Source organism: Petromyzon marinus, chromosome 25 (assembly GCF_048934315.1).
Source record: "Petromyzon marinus isolate PM22_M1 ecotype Great Lakes invasive population chromosome 25, UKy_Petmar_22M1.pri1.0, whole genome shotgun sequence".
NCBI lineage: Eukaryota > Metazoa > Chordata > Hyperoartia > Petromyzontiformes > Petromyzontidae > Petromyzon > Petromyzon marinus.
The window spans coordinates 11,952,188-11,973,955 of record NC_133691.1 but is presented as its reverse complement, the minus strand read 5'-3'; the positions used below and the strand labels follow the sequence as shown (position 1 = coordinate 11,973,955).

Here is a 21,768-nt window from a genome sequence, read left to right as displayed (position 1 = left end):
GGATGGACGTGGTGGGGATTGGGGGGGGGCGGTCTACGGGGAGGTGGTGGGGCGCGCAGGCGAGAGAGAGAGAGAGTCTGGAACTGAAAGGAGTTCCTTATGCAGAGGCATGACTCAAGCAATGGGAGTGTCTGTACCAAAGAAATTCTGCGTTTGTGTTCGCTCCGAGTTGTAACACAAACTGACCCCCACCCTTACACCTCCATCACCCCGGCACACCCCCCTCCCCACACAGACCACCAAAACCCAACCAAACACCGCCCTCGCCCACCCCCACTCTCTCTCCCGTCTCGCCTGCGTCACGCGAAATGAAAAGGGCCCTTGTTGGCGAGACACGAGGCAGCAATTATTGCAGCCGCGGCCTCGAGTCCATGAAGGCGCGCACATTCACTGACACCGAGAGGCGTACGCGGACACACACACACACGTGCACACACACACACGTGCACACACACACGTACACACAGACACACGTGCACACACACACGCGTGCACGCACACACGCGTGCACACGCATATAAATAATCGTCACTGGTGTTGGCCGTGAGCGGGAATCGAACCCGGGTGGCCAGGTTTGTAGCGCAGCGTAGCGCTAACCGCTACACCAACGCACACACATTCAATGGCACACACAACACACACCACCAGACACACAGATATACAAAAGACAAAGGCACCCACACCCACCACCCCCCGCGTAGCCTTAACAGACTGTTGGGGCAAGTGCTGTTAACGAGTAGAGCCTATGAAGGCCGACATGGCACACGAGTAGGTGGGTGTCCAGCACCTTGCCCGACACAGACATACGCACACAAAGACAAAGACCCCCCTGTAGCTTTAACAGACTGTTGGGGCAAGTGCTGTACACGCAGACACAAACACACACAGACCTGCGCACGCACAGATCAACAGACACACAAACAAACACAAAAAACGCAACACAGGTTTAAAGGGCCGGATTAAGATTTCGTAGGCCCCCTGGGCTTACAGGTACTGTGTGAGGCCCCCAGTAATATTTTCAAAAGGAAAACAAAGTTAAAGAAAAATAAAATTTATTTTTACAAGGCTAACAACAAATAAAATTCAGCATTCACAAGTAAAATAACTTTTCACTTCATCTTTGGAGGCCCTCCAGCTGTCCTCCGCTCCTGGTCTGCTGCCCCTAAAAGCTCGTGCCTTAATCCGGCCTTGCACGTATACCTAAACACACACACAAACTCACAATGACATGAACACACACGCACACACGCACATGGCCATAGAAATACACATGAGCACACAAGCACATAAATACACACACACAAACTCACAATGACATGAACACACACGCACACACGCACATGGCCATAGAAATACACATGAGCACACAAGCACATAAACACACACACACACAAACTCACAATGACATGAACACACACGCACACACGCACATGGCCATAGAAATACACATGAGCACACAAGCACATAAATACACACACACAAACTCACAATGACATGAACACACACGCACACACGCACATGGCCATATAAATACACATGAGCACACAAGCACATAAATACACACACAAACTCACAATGACATGAACACACACGCACATGGCCATAGAAATACACATGAGCACACAAGCACATAAACACACACACACAAACTCACAATAACATGAACACACACGCACACACGCACATGGCCATAGAAATACACATGGGCACACAAGCACATAAATACACACACACAAACTCACAATGACATGAACACACACGCACACACGCACATGGCCATAGAAATACACATGAGCACACAAGCACATAAATACACACACAAACTCACAATGACATGAACACACACGCACATGGCCATAGAAATACACATGAGCACACAAGCACGTAAACACACACACAAACTCACAATGACATGAACACACACGCACACACGCACACACGCACATGGCCATAGAAATACACATGGGCACACAAGCACATAAATACACACACACAAACTCACAATGACATGAACACACACGCACACACGCACATGGCCATAGAAATACACATGAGCACACAAGCACATAAACACACACACACAAACTCACAATGACATGAACACACACGCACACACGCACATGGCCATAGAAATACACATGAGCACACAAGCACATAAATACACACACACAAACTCACAATGACATGAACACACACGCACACACGCACATGGCCATAGAAATACACATGAGCACACAAGCACATAAACACACACACACAAACTCACAATGACATGAACACACACGCACACACGCACATGGCCATAGAAATACACATGAGCACACAAGCACATAAATACACACACACAAACTCACAATGACATGAACACACACGCACACACGCACATGGCCATAGAAATACACATGAGCACACAAGCACATAAACACACACACACAAACTCACAATGACATGAACACACACGCACACACGCACATGGCCATATAAATACACATGAGCACACAAGCACATAAATACACACACACAAACTCACAATGACATGAACACACACGCACACACGCACATGGCCATATAAATACACATGAGCACACAAGCACATAAATACACACATACAAACTCACAATTACATGAACACACACGCACATGGCCATAGAAATACACATGAGCACACAAGCACATAAACACACACAGACAAAGATCCCCCGTATAGCTTTTACAGACTGTTGGGGCAAGTGTTGTTAGTGAATAGCTCGTAAGGCCGACACGGCGCACGAGGGTGTGGGTGGCCAGCACTGCGCCCGGTCGCCTTTGTCTCCCCAGTGGCGATGTTTGTACACATCGCACCAGGTGCTCAAATTTGAGGCTAGGGGAGGCCCAGGATCGTGAGCGGGAATCGAACTCGGGTCGCTGGCTTTGTTAGCGCAGGGCGCTAACCGCTACATTACTCGCGCATACACAAACACACGCATACAGAAACACGCGCGCACGCTGATATACACAAACACGCACACGCACATACGCAAACATGTACAAACACACGCACACATTCAAACACACAAACACACACTGATACACTCAAACACACAAACACACACTGATACACTCAAACACACAAACACACACTGATACACTCAAACACACAAACACACACTGATACACTCAAACACACAAACACACACTGATACACTCAAACACACAAACACACACTGATACACTCAAACACACAAACACACACTGATACACTCAAACACACAAACACACACTGATACACTCAAACACACAAACACACACTGATACACTCAAACACACAAACACACACTGATACATTCAAACACACAAACACACACTGATACACTCAAACACACAAACACACACTGATACACTCAAACAAGCGCGCACACACACACGCAAATACGCAAACATGCACAAACACACGCGCACACACACACTCAAACACACAAACACGCACTGATACACTCAAACACACAAACACACACTGATACACACAAACACGTACACACGCACGCACATACGCAAACGCACACACACACTAACACGCACAAACACGCATGCACACTAACGCGAACACACAGACGCACACACGCACACAAACACGCGCACGCTCCGCGCGTCTCCCCCGAACAAATTAATGCCAGATGCGGCTGGGACGCACCAGGCGCCTCTCTCCTCTCTCTCCCTCTTCTCTCTCCTCCCCCTCTCCGTTACCTCTCCCCCCCCTCTCTCCCTCCTCTCTCTCTGTCTATCTTTCTCTCCGTTCTCTCTCTCTCGGCCCGTACGTGTGAGGCTGCCTGTGCCCGCTCTCTGAAGCGTCTGGGAAGGGACTACGCCAGGAAGGAGCTCTCAGCTTAAGGGGGTGGCTGTGGGGAGATGTTCGCGACACTGCTGAGAATTCAGAACCGCCAGCTCCTGGGATTAACGTCATCATCATCATCTTCTCGGAGTCATCATTAACAATCTCGGATCATCATCACGGTCACCATCACCATCGGATCGTCATCAATAACACTGAAGCACACACACACACAACCACACACACAAACAACCACACACAACCACACACACAACCCCACACACACACACACTATCGCGCGATTGTGCTAGGCAAGGTGCACTATGAGACCACATTAGTGAAGACTTGCTGGAAGGAGGTCAAGGGACAGACCCAGGTGTTATTTGATTCACTAAATGAGCTGACCAGCAGAGGCAGCACCTATGCTGCCCACTGGTGCCAAGCTGATGCATGTACACAAAGACAAAGATCCCCTGTGTAGCCTAAACAAAACTGTTGGGGCAAGTGCTGTTAGCGAGCACCTACGAAGGCCGGCATAACACACTACGGGGTGGGTGGACAGTGGCGATGTTTACACACCACACCAGGCATTCATTTGAGGCTGAGTCGACCAATGGGAGGCCCAGGACCGGTTCAGATAATCGTCACCGGTGTTGGCCTGTGAGCGGGAATCGAACTCGGGTTACCGGGTTCGTAGCGCAGCGCGCGAACCACTACACCACCCTCCCCCCCCCAAACACACACGCCCATATATCCACAGACATGCTCACAAACACAAGCACGACACATACACACAGAAACGTTCACGTCAGCAAAACGTACACAAAGCACACATACATGCGCGCACACAACACACACAGGAGACCTTATTCGGGCGAGAACGCATATCGCCTTTTAAAACGTGACCCACCCATGCAGAGTTGGTGCGAGTTGCATTGAAACGACAAGAGATGGAAAATTTGGTCGCCGAGAAACTCTGCGTTTCGCTGTTGCATCACTGCTTCCAATTATGAACAGGAGAGTGAACTCCACTTTCACGAAAGTAAAGAAATATGTAAAAAATACTAAAATATATAAGTATATAATATGACACCCTCTCACGCGACGCATTCATTACACATTTGTACGATTGATGAAGAAAAAAAAATCTCTCAGTAATAATAATGTCATTTGTTTATCCTGAAAGGTCTCACGCGAGGATCGAGAGGCTCGACGAGAGCGGAGGGGGTGCCCGGCTACGCTGAGATGTCGAGCGACGCGTGGAAGGAATCCCGGCGAATGCTCCCTGCCACCCGTCACGTGGTCGATGGCTACGCTCCGCGCTCACGGCGGGGTCAGTAACCGGCCCACGTGCATCGCGGAGTACCGACGGGGTTGAGGGGTTCACGGGTCATTTTGCGTGATCCACTAAATACCGCCCCCCCCCCTCCCTCCCCAGCACTTGGTGTACATGAAGCAGCCCCCCTCCGTAAACCTCCTTGCGTTCCTCTCTTAAAGCCTCACCTCTCCCCAATTGTCTATTTCTCTTCCCTCCCCTCGCACCTCCACTCCTTCTCGTCCATCCCCTACACTGCCGTGACCCATCAGAGCCCCTCCATCGTGGTCACTCGTTCCCCAACCCTTGTAGCTGCCAACTAGATCATCCCATCGTGTGACACCGCTTTGTCAGCTATGCCAAGCGCCCTGAGCGAAGGCGCTCTCTCGATATAAATTTCAATGACATTGTACGGGGCGCGCACTCTCACGCCTGCGGATCACTCGGAGGGGCGTGTGAGGGGGAGAGGGTGGGGGGGCACTATCGGAGGCACGGCCAACCACAAATAAAAAAACAACAACAATAACACAAACAAACACTTGGAAAAGTGCGCAAAGATTCCGAGAGAGATAGACGCATGCTGGAAGTTCAGTGTGGTCACCCCACACTCTGAATCCCTCCCCTCTCCCCGCCCACTGTGAAAACAGACGCTGCTCCGTACAGCAGCGTCGAGGCGCTGTTGAAGCCTCTCCCTCCTCCTCCCTCTCGTCGCCTCTCCTCACCCCTGTGCTCCCGTTTCTCTTTCCATTATTGTCATCTCATGCCCCATGCTCTCTCTCTACTCTGTTCCCTCTCGCTCTCTTCTCCATCTCTCCCTTGCCTCTACTCCGCTTCCCGTGGTGGAGTGGCCACGGGTAGAGCAGTTGCGACTGTGTAAGTTACCGTCACCTGGGACCTCACTGAGAGGCAACGAGAGAGATCGAGGGGAGACACGTGGGTTAGAGAACGAACGCAGGTTGCTGACGTCGTATTGACCGTTGAGAGAGGAGGGTTCGGGTTGGGCAGGGTATGTATGCACGTTGAACTTCTTTCGCACCGTACGTGGCCAACCGTGCTCATCGGAGGTGCGAGAGTAGGTCACGACGATTGGTCGACGGTAGAGACGGGTGACGGAGCCCAAAGTGGAGAGTTACGATCGAGATGACGTACACTTGCGGAGATGGAGCGATGGAACCAAAACAAACTCCCCACAGGGCTGCGAGGAGGTTGGTAGTGCAGCAAGTTGGATCTTGAATTCGCCTGTATGAAACTCTCATGAAGGGTGTTCTCCCCTCGTCTGCGCGGTGAAGTTTCTCCGGCCACCCCCCCCCCCCCCCCCCCAGTGCCGGGAAAAAAATATTTATTTTAAAAAAGAGTCATTGTCCAAACATCCCGCTGTAGCATGACCCTCTTGTACCATGAGCCTCGAGACTCAGTGGAGCCTTCCTCCTTGCTCATCTAAGTGGCTCCATCATTATTAATGTCAGTGGTTAATAACGGTGGTCAGACCCCCCGGGGCGCAATTATGGCTTGCGTGAGGGATGAATTTAGCCGCCGGCGATGTGATTGGTCGCTTGTGAATCCGCCACTGAACACGTGGGCCGCGAGGCGAGATGGGTGACGGTTCGAGGCCTGCCGAGGCGTTTGCTCGTTAATGGATTCTGGTGGCAAACTTAGAAGCAGCGTGCCGCTGTGTGTCGGCGTGATGTCTCGTGCACAGCGCGGCATGTGTACGGGGAGGGGGGGAGGGAAGGGGCGGAATAATCCACATTAGCGTGTAAAGTTTACATTGTATAACTTCAAATGCAGCGGGCTTCAAAAAAATGTTAACACTTACATTAACAACAATAGCACGAGTAATGTGCCTTCGGGCACTGGAGAAGATTCCAGGCGTGCGTTTACGATGATAGCGAACAAGTGGTGACTCTTTGACTTTTTTAAGCTATTGACATACATTTGTTATCATGTTACGGGGTATTATCCGTTCTAACATTGTTTTGAAGCGCCCTGTGGTAATCACGAGCGGTGGCACATATGTCAGCACGCGCTGCATTAACGATCCCGGCAAAGCTGAGTCAGATTCTGGACCACGACTAACGTCAGTGGCGAGTGAAATCCGAACCGTGCCTGCACCGCCACCCATTTCACCAAGGCGCGGCGACTAGTGTGGTGAAGTATGGTCAAACAACCGGCGAATACCGACACGTGCACTAGGCTGCCTTCCCTCCGTTCGTGAATTCTCCAAAGGGCTGTAAATTATAATCGTTATATCATCATCACCACCACACTCATTGCATTACTGTTACTGCCTAACACGGGCCACGTGGCCCCCTGAAGTCAACTACGGGTGTGAGACCACAGCGGACCCGCGTTGGTCCGATTGGTCTCACGATTTGGAATCCCACCGTAGCCAGGCACTTTTTTTTTAAATCGAAACTTTAGAAGGGCGTGTTTTTGTTGTGTTTAGCTTGTTGTCCTTCCACCCCCGCGCCTCGAAACCCAAGTCACCCGAGTTCGATTCCCGCTCACGGTCAACACCAGTGACGATGATCTTGAACCAGTCCTTGTGTTTAGTTTGTTGTCCTCCCGCACCTCCGATTTGCACGGTTGGCTACGTACGGTGCGACAGAAGTTCGACATACATACAACATACATACAACATACAACATACGTGGTCTGACTCGGCAGCTGGGTCAGCTTCTGGATGGATCAGAAACTCAAACCCCTTGACCATACCTCAGGAACCGACTCAACAGTTGGTTAAGTTCCTGCATCCAAAGCCTGCTCCGAACCGTTTCTCAACTCCTCTGCTAAAAAAAAAAAACATTGCTCAGGTCCTGGCTCAGTTCAATTGCTCAGAACCCGGCTCAGGAAGGGTTCCTGTTAACCCCCTGGCTCAGTTCCAGGCTCATTTCCTAGCTTAGATCCTGGCTCAGTTCCTGGCTCAGTTCCTGGCTCAGTTCCTGGCTCAGTTCCTGGCTCAGTTCCTGGCTCAGATCCTGGCTCAGTTCCTGGCTTAGATCCTGGCTCAGTTCCTGGCTCAGTTCCTGGATCAGATCCTGGCTCAGAGCCTGGCTTAGATCCTGGCTCAGTTCCTGGCTCAGTTCCTGGCTCAGTTCCTGGCTCAGATCCTGGCTCAGTTCCTGGCTCAGTTCCTGGCTCAGTTCCTGGCTCAGTTCCTGGCTTAGATCCTGGCTCAGTTCCTGGCTCAGATCCTGGCTCAGTTCCTGGCTCAGTTCCTGGCTCAGATCCTGGCTCAGTTCCTGGCTCAGATCCTGGCTCAGTTCCTGGCTCAGTTCCTGGCTCAGTTCCTGGCTCAGATCCTGGCTCAGTTCCTGGCTCAGTTCCTGGCTCAGTTCCTGGCTCAGTTCCTGGCTCAGTTCCTGGCTTAGATCCTGGCTCAGTTCCTGGCTCAGTTCCTGGCTTAGATCCTGGCTCAGTTCCTGGCTCAGTTCCTGGCTCAGTTCCTGGCTCAGTTCCTGGCTCAGATCCTGGCTGAGATCCTGGCTTAGATCCTGGCTCAGTTCCTGGCTCAGTTCCTGGCTCAGTTCCTGGCTTAGATCCTGGCTCAGTTCCTAGATTAGATCCTGGCTCAGTTCCTGGCTCAGTTCCTGGCTCAGTTCCTGGCTTAGATCCTGGCTCAGTTCCTGGCTCAGTTCCTGGCTCAGTTCCTGGCTCAGTTCCTGGCTTAGATCCTGGCTCAGTTCCTGGCTTAGTTCCTGGCTCAGTTCCTGGCTCAGTTCCTGGCTCAGTTGGTGACCGAACTACTTGTTTAGAACTCTTCTCACGTCCTGAGGTGGTCAGAGCCTTACTCAGGTGATCCCTTAGAGCCATGGCTCAGGATCGGACTCACACCCTGGCTCAGTTTTCTACTCCAGTTCCTATCTCAGATGTTTCACTCGGACCGTGGCTCACTACTTCCGGCTCAGAGTATTGCTCAGGGCCTCACTTTGGATGTGACTCGGGAACTGGCTTCAGTTCCTGGAGATCAGAGGCTGACTCTACCCCCCCCCCCACCCCATCTCAGAACATTCCTGAGCACCCAACTAAGATTCTAGCTCAGCTCCCTGCTCAAACCATAGCTCAAGTCCCGACTCAGACCATGGCTCAAGCCCTGGCTCAGACCATGGCTCAATCCCTGGCTCAGACCATGGCTCAAGCCCTGGCTCAGACCATGGCTCAAGCCCTGGCTCAGACCATGGCTCAATCCCTGGCTCAGACCATGTCTCAATCCCTGGCTCAGACCATGGCTCAATCCCTGGCTCAGACGATGGCTCAATCTCTGGCTCAGACGATGTCTCAATCCCTGGCTCAGACCATGTCTCAATCCCTGGCTCAGACCATGGCTCAATCCCTGGCTCAGACCATGGCTCAATCCCTGGCTCAGACGATGGCTCAGACGATGGCTCAATCCCTGGCTCAGACCATGTCTCAATCCCTGGCTCAGACCATGGCTCAATCCCTGGCTCAGACGATGGCTCAAGCCCTGGCTCAGACGATGGCTCAAGCCCTGGCTCAGACGATGGCTCAAGCCCTGCCTCAGACGATGGCTCAAGCCCTGGCTTATACCCCCGTGCCGCTCTCGGAGGCGCGAGTAGCCGGCGCGGGGCGGCACAATCACGTGATTGTTAGAGGACTCCACTGCCGGCCGCCTTCGCCTGCTGCTGCTGCTGCCGTTGCCGCTGTTGCCGCAAACGCAGCGCGCCCAGCCGTCACGGGGCAATGTTCAACGGGGCGACTTTAATAGGGGGCTCGTGGAGGCCGTGGCGGTGGTGTTTTCTAACAGAGTTGAATATTTAAACCCACTCACTCGCCCACCCCCCATCTCCACCCTTTCACAACCACCACCACCACCACCAAAACTGCCCACCGCACACAGCCCCCCACGGCCTCCTACCTCCCTCCCCCCCCACCCCTACCCACCCACACCCCCAACAGCCACAACCTCGACCCACCCACCCTTCTACCCACAAACTAACACACACGTCCCACCTCAACCACACCCTCCTGTGTCCAGTTTTAGACTGTTCTCTCTCTCTCTCTCTCGTTTTACGCAATTTCCCTCGTGTGAGGTCACGGCGCGGCACGCGGTTTCTCCTCGAGTCATTATCAATCTGCGGCTCGGCATTAGCGGTCTCTAACGCGCTCGGACAAGCGTGCGCTGTGTGCCCGTGTACGCAGTGCGGGACAGGGGGGGGAGGGGGGCGAGGAAGGGGATGGGCGCGAGAGGGAGGGAGGGGGAGAGGGAACGAGGTGATGGCGGCGGGGGGGGGGGGTCCAGGGAGAGGGGGCGAGCCCGGAGTCGCGCGCGCGCGCGCGCGCTCCCGTGCCAGGCCGTGTCCCGGGTCTGAATGGGCTCTCTTTGTTCGGGTGCTGAGCGGCCGCGCCCGGCTAGGTGCCCCTATAAAGCGAGGCGCCGCGTTACCGCATTCATCGCGACCTCCTCGTCCCCGTCGGTCGCACGCGGCCACTCGCGGACTGCCCGTGGGTGAGGTGGCGGGGGGGGGGGGTGGGGGGTGGCACGAGCGGCCGCCCAGAACGCGCGCCCCAGCGCCGCGCAGCCGCGCGCACGCACGCGGCGCGCGGCTGCGCGTGGAGGCACCGCGGGAGAGCGGCGGCGTGGCCGCTTGCGTGGCGGTGCGCGCTCCAGCGGCCGCTTACGGTGGTAGAAAATGTTGTGTCTTCTTCTTTGGGCTGAGACCGCAACAAGTCGCCGCGGGGTATCTGCACCCCCGGCTACCACTCCCAGCCAGCACCCCCCGCCCCCACCGGCTACCACTCGCCTACCCCCCCACGGCGCTCGCCAGGTGAGTGAGACTTTGAGCGCGCGAGTGGGTGAGTTACGAGATGAGTCGGTTAATGGGTGAGTGTGTGAGTGGTTGAGTGGGTGAGTTTGTGAGTGAGCCAGTGCGTGGTGAGTGAGCGCACGAGTGGGTATGGACGGGTGAGTAAGTGAGTGATTGAGTGGGTGAGTGAGTGAGTGGGCCAGTGAATTAATGAGCGTGCGGGTGAGCGAGCGTGCGAGTGAGTGAGCGGGTGAGTTTGAGTGACGATGATGATGATGATGAATTCACGATGTGGTGATGGAGTTGGTGATGAGTTTCTTTGACGAGGTTGTGTCACGATGCGTTCCAGTGGATGATGAATTCGCGTGATGATGGCGACAGCGACTGGTACAGGCGCGGGCATTGTAGACTATCGTCGCGAATGTGTTTCGCTCGTATAGACTGTCGCGATTGAGTGGACGAAGCAGGTCGGTGAATGGCATCAATCCTAACGATAGTAGAGTTCTCAATCGACACGTTAAGTTCTATTCCAGAAATATCTGCGCGTTATAAATGTTTTAAAACATATATATTATTATTTTGCTAGAAAGACGACATTTCGCAAACTTTTAATCTGTCTACCCCTAAAATAATTAAAACAAGCCCAGTGCCAAATACATCTGCAACCGCTTCTGGTTCTTGTATTTCGACGCGTCCACGTTTGTATGGAACACTTTCCTGAGGTTGCGAAATCCAAATAAGGCCCTGACGTAATATTTGAAAACTTATTGACCACATTTTCCGATATTTAGGCCTTCCAAAAAAAAGTGTAAGTTGTTATATATATTTTTTTACGTGGAAAAGTTTCAGTTGTTGAACCAAAGCCTAGGAACGTTTTTTTCTTGCGAATTTAGAAAGGGTACTCACCCCCCCCCCCCCCAAAGTTAATAAAAACACATTTCAAAGAAAATCTGAAAACTCCCAAGATCCTTCCCAAATTCTGCCCCCCCCCTCCCACCCGCAAAAAATATATACTTAGGACGGATAATGTTTGAAACGTTTTTTTTGTGTTCGTTGTTGGTGATCCACTTTGCTTTGTATCCGGATATCGTTTTTGAAGGGCGCTGAATCTTAATGGTAACAAAAAAAAATGATCACAATTTTCGCCCGCTCAATTCGTTCGGATACTTATCGCAAGGAGTGTGACGCTAAAGCCGATGAAAATGCCGGCAAAAAAAAACCCCCTGCTACCCGTAAGTATTATGCGTATACAGTATATACGCCATGCCTACAGTATGCACACGGTATACACACGACATGCAGGCCTACGAAGTCCGCCCCGTGACGTTCACTCAACGTTGGGCCGTGTAGTCAAGCGCTTTAGCCATGAGCTCCTTGAACGGATGAGGCAGGAGGCAGGAACAGCGGCACGAACTCTGTTTCTGTTAGCTGAAGCCCTCTCGTCGTGGCGAGCAGCAACAGCAGCAGCAGCAGCAGCACCAAACCTCGACATTGGCATCGAGCTGCTTGAACCGCATCACTGCTGCTCCTCCTGCCATCGCCGTTATCGTCGTCATCGTCGTCATCGTCGTCATCGTCGTGGGCAAGAATGGAATGCAATCGGCACGGCACGGACTTTTGGTGAGGACTTAATGCGAAGTGGAGCTGATCGCGTCGCAGGATCCTGAGAATTGATAGCGAGTTACGGAGGCCCTTCAGTCCAGCAGTGGATTGACCACGGGGGAAATTATTAATTGCATTTAGATATCCCGTGAGATATACGTTCTGTTAAACAGGCAAAATCATAGGGTGATGATGATGATGATCATTTGTATTGCAAGCTGCTTGAATCTCTCACCAGTGGGAGTAAAATTAATATATTTCCTGAACGAGGCCAACCAAATGACGCGTCGAGAGCTTTCTTTCGTCCCGGTGACAGTAGAGAACGCACCCTTATTATTTAGAATTAACCCGTTACCCAAAAACCCAGTGGAATTCAACGTTCCACTCTGCCTCTGCACACACATATATATACAAATACAAAGATCCCCCGTATATTTTTTAACGCGCTGTCGGGGCAAGTGCTGTTTGCGTGCACCTATGAAAGCCGATGCCCGGCCGCCTTTGTCTCCCCAGTGATATGTTTTACACGCCGTGCCAAGTATTCATTTAAGGTTGAGTTGAGACATAGCGAAGAGGTCCTGCACCGGTTCAGATATTCGTCGCCGATATTATTTTCGTAGTGGGAATCGAACTCGGGTAGCCGGGTTCGTACGCAGTGCGTTAACCATTACACTACCGCTCCCCGCTAATGCATACATATATAGACACATACATTATATACACACACAGGGAATGTAATAATAAATCATTACTCTTCAAACTACATGCACCATAAATGAAAACAGGCTTTCATCCGCTCGAATACAAGTTTAGAAGATACACACCACACGCGCCTGATGATTGGTAAACGCGAATAGCCCGGGCCACTCGTGTGAACGAGTCTCTATCCTGTTCTCTCGAATTCTCACGTGGGCACGCAAAAGAAGACACCTGGACAATTGCAAGTCTTTGTGACGTCATAGTGTGCTAAGCACGTGACGTCGCCACGTGTCCACGGCGCTGGAAGCAAAACCCCACCGTGGATTTGGAGCCGGAGTGGAGTTAATTTTTAAACTGTATGTGCGTTGAACTTCTTTCGCGCCGTACGTAGCCGACCGTGCTTAATCGGAGGTGCGGGGGAAGGACAACATGTGGATGGGTGGGTGGGTAGGTAGAGGGAGCGGTGGCGGAGTGGTTAGTGCACTGCGATCTGAGTTCGATACCCGGCCACGGCTGACATCAGTGGCGAGTGAGATTTAGCTGGAAACGGTCGTGAGCAGATCCCAACCCACTTCACCAACCCCCGAATGGCCACGTATGGACAAACAACTTCCAGCACTTGTTCAGCCAGCCTGACACTGCTGATGAGCAGTGTCACTGCTGATGAGCAGTGGGGCGGCGGTGGAGGAGTTGAGACGGGCCGGGAGTGGGGGCTAACGGCTGTTTGCTGCAGCAATGCGCATGCGCGTCTAAGGAGCGGGTGGGTGAGGGGGGGGGTGAGAGGTGGGGAGGGAGGGAGGGGGCGGGCTAGATCGGCAACTGAACGGCACGGGGGAAGAGTTCGTCTGTCCTCGCTTGCGAACAGTGAGGATCGTTCCTACGATTTCAAAAATTGCCAAAATTGCCGCGTGGCACAACTGAGACTTTGCCGGGGCCACGCCGCGTGAGAAACACGACAGCAGTTCCACTCGCCGCTGGACTATGCTTGTGATGCGGCGAGGGGGGGTTTGCGTATGCAGGTATTTATGTATGAACCTTTTTAATGCGTGCCGTTATGTGATCATTTACTAAGTTAACTTAGGATTGTCTGTGGCCGAATCATCCCGAAATGCGCGCGATCTCATCAGATCTCGGAAGCGAAACTTGAATTGGGCCTGGATAATGTTTGGATGGGACGCTATCATGCGCGGGTCACGTTTAGGTCAGAAATATATATAATTGGTGTACTGTACTTCTATGCTTTCCCTGAAATTACCAGCGTGGTGAAGTATGGTCAAGTTTTACAACCACACACAGAGGCGTGTGGCGGCACTGACCCAGCAGTGGATCGAGTCGAATATTTTTTTTTATATTTATCCAAAATCTGACGTCGCTCCTTTGTGACAGCAAAATCTTCACTCGCGCCACTCCCGAGTCTCCCTCGCTCTGAGTCAGCTCACGGATTCGCGTCTCAGCTGTTGCCTGTGGTCGCTCGCACCAACGAACTGAAGAAGGTGGCCGCGTGGCTCAGCGGTCGGAGACGCAGAGGCCGCCACCGCTGAGGGCCTGGGTTCGAATCCGGGGCTTGATCCGCGCAGCGACAGCGATGAATCCGGGTCCTTGAGCCGTAGCGGCGAGCTGATGGTCTCAAATATACCCCCGTCGTATTACGTTACGGGTTGCACATAATTTGGCAAACTTTTGAGCTCTGAGAAATTTTATATATATAAAAAAAGATATATAATTTAGCTGCCACACGGAGATAATTCCCCCTGTTAAAGGGGCTAGCCGAAAGTGCAAGCGCCCCCTCGTGTCTCGATAAAAAGGTCACGTGGAGGGATCCCAGAAGCAGTTCTGTGATGACTCCTTCCGCGTGCCGTTCTCTACTATGAGACGCGCAGACATTGAGTGAGTGTCACTGCGAGTGGGATTCACAACGAGTGAGGTCGTCAGCGAGTGAATCTCGAAAGTGAGTGAGACTCATTGTGAGACTAAAACTTAAACTGTTTTAAATGTTACCAGGTAAGGCCCACTGAGCACTGTAGCCTTTTTTTCCAGAAGCGACCTGACCACAGATGATAGCTCAACAAAGTGGCTTATCGCGTGGAAATGTATTTCAGCCAAATTATCTAAACGCATGAATGTTGATTCTAAATGTGGAGGAGGGGGCGGGGGGGGGAACCGGAGGACCCGGAGAAAAATCCACGTTACCACGAGCAGAGAGAACACGCCAACCCCAAATTTACAACAGGCGTCAGGGTCGGGATCGAACCAACGACATCCTGCATACCAGGCGAGGTAGTCAACATTCTCGCCACCGCGAGACTTACTGTGTGAGAAACTCCAACGGAGTCTCAGCCAGCGAGTCACGCGTTGGCAGACACACTCCTACTGCTGTCTGGCTGCGAGGTGGGGAAGATGGGTTGGGGCTGGGGTGCTGCTGGGGCCGGCTGGGTTGGCTGTGCTTCTGGCAACTTACAGCTGTCCGCGTGGCTGTCTGTCGGCCCAGTTCTAACACAGCTGCCCACGCCTTGTGTTTTCATGGCACGGCCGGGATACGTTACTGCAGGAGACGTGACGTGGGTGTCCGTCTGTCTGTACTCGTCTGTCTGTCCGAGGACACTGCACGTGTTTCACGATGCTTACTTGAACCAGTCGCTATGAGACTCACCACGCAGCTCACCAGCACGTAGTACTAGACTCACCACGCAGCTCACCAGCACTTAGTACTAGACTCACCACGCAGCTCACCAGCACGTAGTACTAGACTCACCACGCAGCTCACCAGCACGTAGTACTAGACTCACCACGCAGCTCACCAGCGCCCATCACTGAATTCACCACCCAGCTCACCAGCGCCCATCACTAAACTCACCACCCAGCTCACCAGCACCCATCACTAAACTCTCCACGCAGCTCACCAGCGCCCATCACTAAACTCTCCACGCAGCTCACCAGCACCCATCACTAAACTCACCACGCAGCTCACCAGCACCCAGCACTAAACTCACCACCCAGCTCACCAGCGCCCATCACTAAACTCTCCACGCAGCTCACCAGCACCCATCACTAAACTCACCACGCAGCTCACCAGCACCCAGCACTAAACTCACCACCCAGCTCACCAGCGCCCATCACTAAACTCTCCACGCAGCTCACCAGCACCCAGCACTAAACTCACCACCCAGCTCACCAGCACCCAGCACTAAACTCACCACCCAGCTCACCAGCACCCATCACTAAACTCACCACGCAGCTCACCAGCACCCAGCACTAAACTCACCACGCAGCTCATTGGCAAGCAGTGGTATGTTGCTAACGAGACACTTGGTTCTAAAGCGCGGCTATTGAACGGAATTGTGACGCGATGCTGTGTACCGGCGCGTGGGTGCAAGTTCGCGTGACTGGAGGAGTGGAGGCTCACTTATTGCTGCGGCCTGGCAGCCTGTAATTAGTGTTGGACGGCGAAGTGCCTTGGGTTGGGGTGGGGAGCGGGTGGCGGTGGCGCAGCGGTTAGCGCCCTGCGCTACGAACCCCGGCCACTGGAGTTCGATCGCCGTTCACGGCCAACACCGGTGACGATTATCTGAAGCGGTTGTGGGCCTCCCCTAGGTCGACTCAGCCGTAAATGAGTACCTGGCTTAGTGTGTAGTTAAACATTCAGCACTGGAGATACAGCGGTGGGCGTGGGCTCGCTTAAAATGACGATCTCCTCCTTCCCATATTTGTCTTTTCACGATGAAATAAATTAAAATATTTTTACGCAACCCATTCTTCTGGACAAGCCTCTTGGACGTGAATTATTATCAGCTGCATTTGTTCTAAGCAAGCAAACTCAGGACCGGTTTCCATAATCAATGTCCCGTCAGCGGAGTAAGGCTCACTTGGACCAATCCTGGTGAACTGTTTATGGACAAAGACCCTCTCTGTAAGAAATCGCTCCTAGTTCGACGCAAATTTCTATAATTTCTAACTCCAATTAATCAAAACTATGTTAGAATACATCACGCTCAGTGAAGCCGTCAAAGGTCACTGTTTGGCCGGGACAGTCCGGGTAGATACAGAAACTCTGTCCCCGTGTCTCCGCCGATACATTTGTCAAACTCGGTCCTGAACCCAGTTTACAAGGTTCTGACCTCGTGGTGTGGGCAGTGGGTGGGGGCTACCTTAGTGGGCGGGGCTACCTGAGTAGTGGGCGGGTCAAACCTGAATAGTGAGATGGAATAGCTGGGCGGTGGGCGATGTTACTTGAATAGTGGGAGGGGTTACATGAGCAGTGGGCGGGTCATACCTGAATAGTGAGATGTGCTAGCTGGGCAGTGGGCGATGTTACTTGAATAGTGGGAGGGGTTACATGAGCAGTGGGCGGGTCAAACCTGAATAGTGAGATGGAATAGCTGGGCAGTGGGCGATGTTACTTGAATAGTGGGAGGGGTTACATGAGCAGTGGGCGGGTCAAACCTGAATAATGAGATGGGCTAGCTGGGCAGTGGGCGATGTTACATGAATAGTGGGAGGGGTTACATGAGCAGTGGGCGGGGCTCCCGGAGTAGTGGGAGGCGCTACTTGAGCAGTGGGAGCGACGACCTGAGGTGTCCGGGCAGGCTCAGACTAAAGAGTAGTTCTACATTGTTTTGGGTCTCGTGTCAAAAGTGAGTTTTTTTCCCCCCGCTCAAATGAGCATTGAGAGAGCGCGCATCGCTTGTTTACAGCCCTGAGCGAGTGGTGGAAATTCCATATTCCTATGGCAAGTGCGAGTCGATCCATCGGACAACCACTTTTTGAATTCTCCATAAAGTGGCACACGACGCCTCATTCGTTGAGGGGCCGAGTCAAGGCCCAGCCATGTGTTCATGTGTGTGTTTTTAACTTCTTTCGCACCTTACGTAGCCGACCGTACTAATCGTAGATAGGCCAGAGTAGTAGAGCCACTGCAGAAGGGCTACTGAGCAAAAACGTCGCCAATTTTCTATATATGTTTGATATATATGTGTATGTTTATATATGCGTGTGTATGTTTTTTAAGGCCACAGTGTGTTTGTTGTTGTTTGTGTTTTGTGCACCACTGCCACCAATATTATCCATAATAGAGGGGTTTTTTGGGGGGGGGATTAGACCGCATAAATATATAAATGTTGTGTCGTTAAACCCGCCACCACCCGACACAGCCAACTAGTAAGGGTTGTCACGTGAACAGAACGTGGCCAATTCGTCACTAGTACAGCACACCGGTGTGTTGGAGAGCCAAGCCACAACATTTACAATCTGAGTACAACGTTTCGCCAGTAATTATAACCAGCTTCATCAGGCGACAGCCAGATTTGTAGAGAAGTCCACCTGTTTCGTTACTTAAATAGAGGCGTAGGCGTGATGACGTCACTCGTGTGTTCTTCTTGGGTGTAACGACACATTTATATTTTAACGCGATCTAAACCCCCCAAAAAACCCTTGTATTATCGATGATATTGGTCGCGAAAGCCTTCTACGTGTTAAACTGCCACCAATTCATTTGTCTGGTCGAGTGACCAGATCAATGCACGAGTGACGCCCAAATCTAAGAGAGGCGTTGACTGCCCGTGGCTGGTGGCGGGAGTGTCATCCCGGGACCAGCTGTGCAGCAGCACAGACATAGAGTACACGGTTGGCACGGTTGGATACGTACGGTGCGAAAGAGGTTCAAAAGTACACACGTACTTACGTGACTGTTCAGAGTCACGGGGATGCGCGTCAGGGATGAAGATTGACAGGCGATGATCCTTAGCCCGATGGCGCAGATTCAAAGATCGAGTAATGTTCATGATGATGTTGGCGATGATTGATGGCTTTGGTGACGGATTGATGATGATAATCATGAAGATGTTGATTAATATATGGATGCTATTTCTAATGATGATAAATTGATGATGACAATGGTGATGGTTGTATTGTTTTATAGTTTGTAGTTAGGCATGTATAATAAGTGAGTGAGTGGGTGAGTGAGTGGGTGAGTGAGTGGGTGGGTTGTTGGCTGAGTAAGTGGGTAAGTGGGTGGGTGAGTGAGTGACTTGCGTGGGGGAAGGGGGTTCCCCCTCTCTTGACACACCAGTGCGCTTGTTACTTGTGTAGTTAATGTGTGTTTTAGTGGTTGGGTCAGTGCATGAGTGGGTAGGTGAGTGGATGAGTGAGTTGGTGGGTTTAACATTGAGTGTGTGGATGATCGAGTAGGCTGATGGGAGAGTGAGTGTGTGTGTGAGAAGGTGGATTGGTGAGTGAGTGGGAGAGTTAGTGAATCTCCCGCCCCTCCCCCCCCACCAGGCCCGACTTCGCAGTTACGCGATTCATATTTTAGGGACATTCTTCACACTTACGCTCTGCGTTTCACAGTTGCGCACTCAATAAAAAAACAAGAAAAAGGGTCAACTTAAACATTTTAAAATACATAATAATTTAAAATTGTAAAAAGTAAAACATATATTTCGCAGATTAACCAACTAAAATCTCAATATGATGTATGTACGTATGTTGAACATATTTCGCACTGTACATAGCCAACCATATTAATCGGAGGTGCGTCATTTCAGTAGTAATCTTTTTTTTAATAATGTTCATATTTGTATCATTAAATGTAAACGTATTTTGTAAATCCATGGCTAAAATAACGAAATCATACTTGTTTTTTTATTCGATAACGCATCCCACCTTACAACATGTATGTCTATGAGAAAATAGGCTTCACACAGCGCGCTGCTTTTTTCAGGAACGAATGTCGCACGTTATGCGAGGGGCGGACTGTATATGCATACAACTGAACACATTCGTCAATAACACTGTGGCCTTAAAATTAAATATCACTTCTCGCCACCGTTGTACCCGCGGCACGGCAAAGGCGAGTAGGGGAAAAGACACTTTGGGAAAAAGACAGAAAGAAGGAAATGGGAAATACAAGGCGAAGGGTGGAGCAGGAACGGAGAAACGGGAGCACAGGGGTCAGGAGAGATGAGGAGAGGCAGGAGGCTGAATCAGGGCCTCGACGCTGCTGATGCTGCTGCTGATGCGCGGAGGAGCAGCGTCTGTCCTCGCAGTGGGCGGGGAGAGGGGAAGGGGAGGGGTTCAGAGTGAGGGTGGCCACACAGAAGTCACGTGGTTTACGAGAGTAGGCGAAAGCTGATTTAGAGAGATATAATGGGCAACGTTTCGGGCAATGACACTTCTTCATAGCGCATGAAATGATGCATTGTTAATATATACGATCATGATGGCCATAGCCAGCTATGGCTGCAAAGTTTGGTAGTACATGTTATGTATATCGTTTATTGTAAAATTTCAATCACAGTTCCTATGATCACTGTTACATTGTTTTGATAGCTTTATTTTGGTGATTTTTAAAACGTTTTGGTTTAGCCATATTTGTTTGTTGTGGTACAGAGTAAGACTGATAACTTTATTCTAAAATTTCTTATGGTTGTTATTGTTTGACTTGCATCCCACTGGGATTTTTGCACAGAGCATTGATATTCGGTGCTTTTTCTGGAAGACTTTGCTGCTTTTTCCTGGATTTTTGTCCATTGCGCGTAGGCACTTTAAGATGTTTCTTGCCACTTTAAGATGTTTTCTTGTTCATGTTTTTTGTTTGTTGCGGTTGCACCCGATTCAAGAGCCGAATGGTCTCACAGGGCTATACCAAATAAATGCAACTGAAAACGATTGATTAAATGATGATGATGATGATGACCGTTATCTCATTGTCTTGCAGGTTGCCCGGGCCCTACATGGCCATGCCCCCCGTGCATACCCCGCGTGCCCCGCCAGTGGTTTTACCCTATGGTAGGTGAGCCTGCCAAGCGCTACCACAGGGTAGAACCACGGACGGGTCGCGTGGAGGAGCCACGCGGAGCCGGGACGTCACGCCCAGGATTCTGAGGACCTGCTCGCTCAAGATTTCTGGGGACCCACACCAATCCCACCCACGCTTCCCAGCTCGCCCCCCCCCGGTCCCTCCCCCCCCGCCCCCCCGCCTCCCCCACACCCCCGCCCTCCTACCCATAACTCTGCATTCTCATTCGCACGTCTGTCTCAGAACTCACACGACCCAAGAATGTGGCACATCGCGCTCATGTTTGAGTTTGTCGAGAGGCGAGGAGCTTCAACCAATTTCGCGCGGGGCTATGATTACACGCGCGGCGTAGGGGGTGGGGTGGGGGGGGGGTGGCTGGGGGGTGGGGGGAGCCTGGCGGGAGGGGGGGGCAGTCACTCTCTCGCTTGGCCTCACCGCGGGTGAGGAATGCGAGTTCGCTGTGCGCCTGTGATTTCGTTGTGTGTGTTTTTTTTTTGGTTGCTGTTGGTTTGTTCCCAAAAAAATAAAATTGGAAAACAAGAAGAGGCCAAAAGCGTGAAAAATCCCGTGCACATTGTGTGTGACCAGCATGGTGACATGGGGTCTTTAAACCCTTCTGGAGGGGGAAATCTCGTATCTCGAGGGATCTCTATCGAAGGAATTTCCGACAGCGGTGGTGCGCAAATATATTTCAAGGGCTGCGCCTTTATCTCTTACCTCTCTGTGGCCAAGTCATCCAGGATGGCGATGACAGGCGTTAAGGAGAGTTGAACCTGGATGTCGCTTG

General features: G+C 51.6%; 1 long non-coding RNA gene across 2 annotated transcripts in view; it reads left to right on the top strand.

The window, feature by feature from the left end:
- The window catches only part of LOC116945749 (uncharacterized), a 32,223-nt gene extending 10,699 nt beyond the window's left edge, over positions 1-21,524 (top strand). For both annotated transcript variants that reach the window (XR_004403363.2, XR_012945259.1), the window contains 2 exons: positions 4,995-5,141; positions 20,901-21,524. This is a non-coding gene — a long non-coding RNA (uncharacterized LOC116945749). The remainder of the gene's footprint in view (positions 1-4,994; positions 5,142-20,900) is intronic.
- Positions 21,525-21,768: the final 244 nt, after the last annotated feature.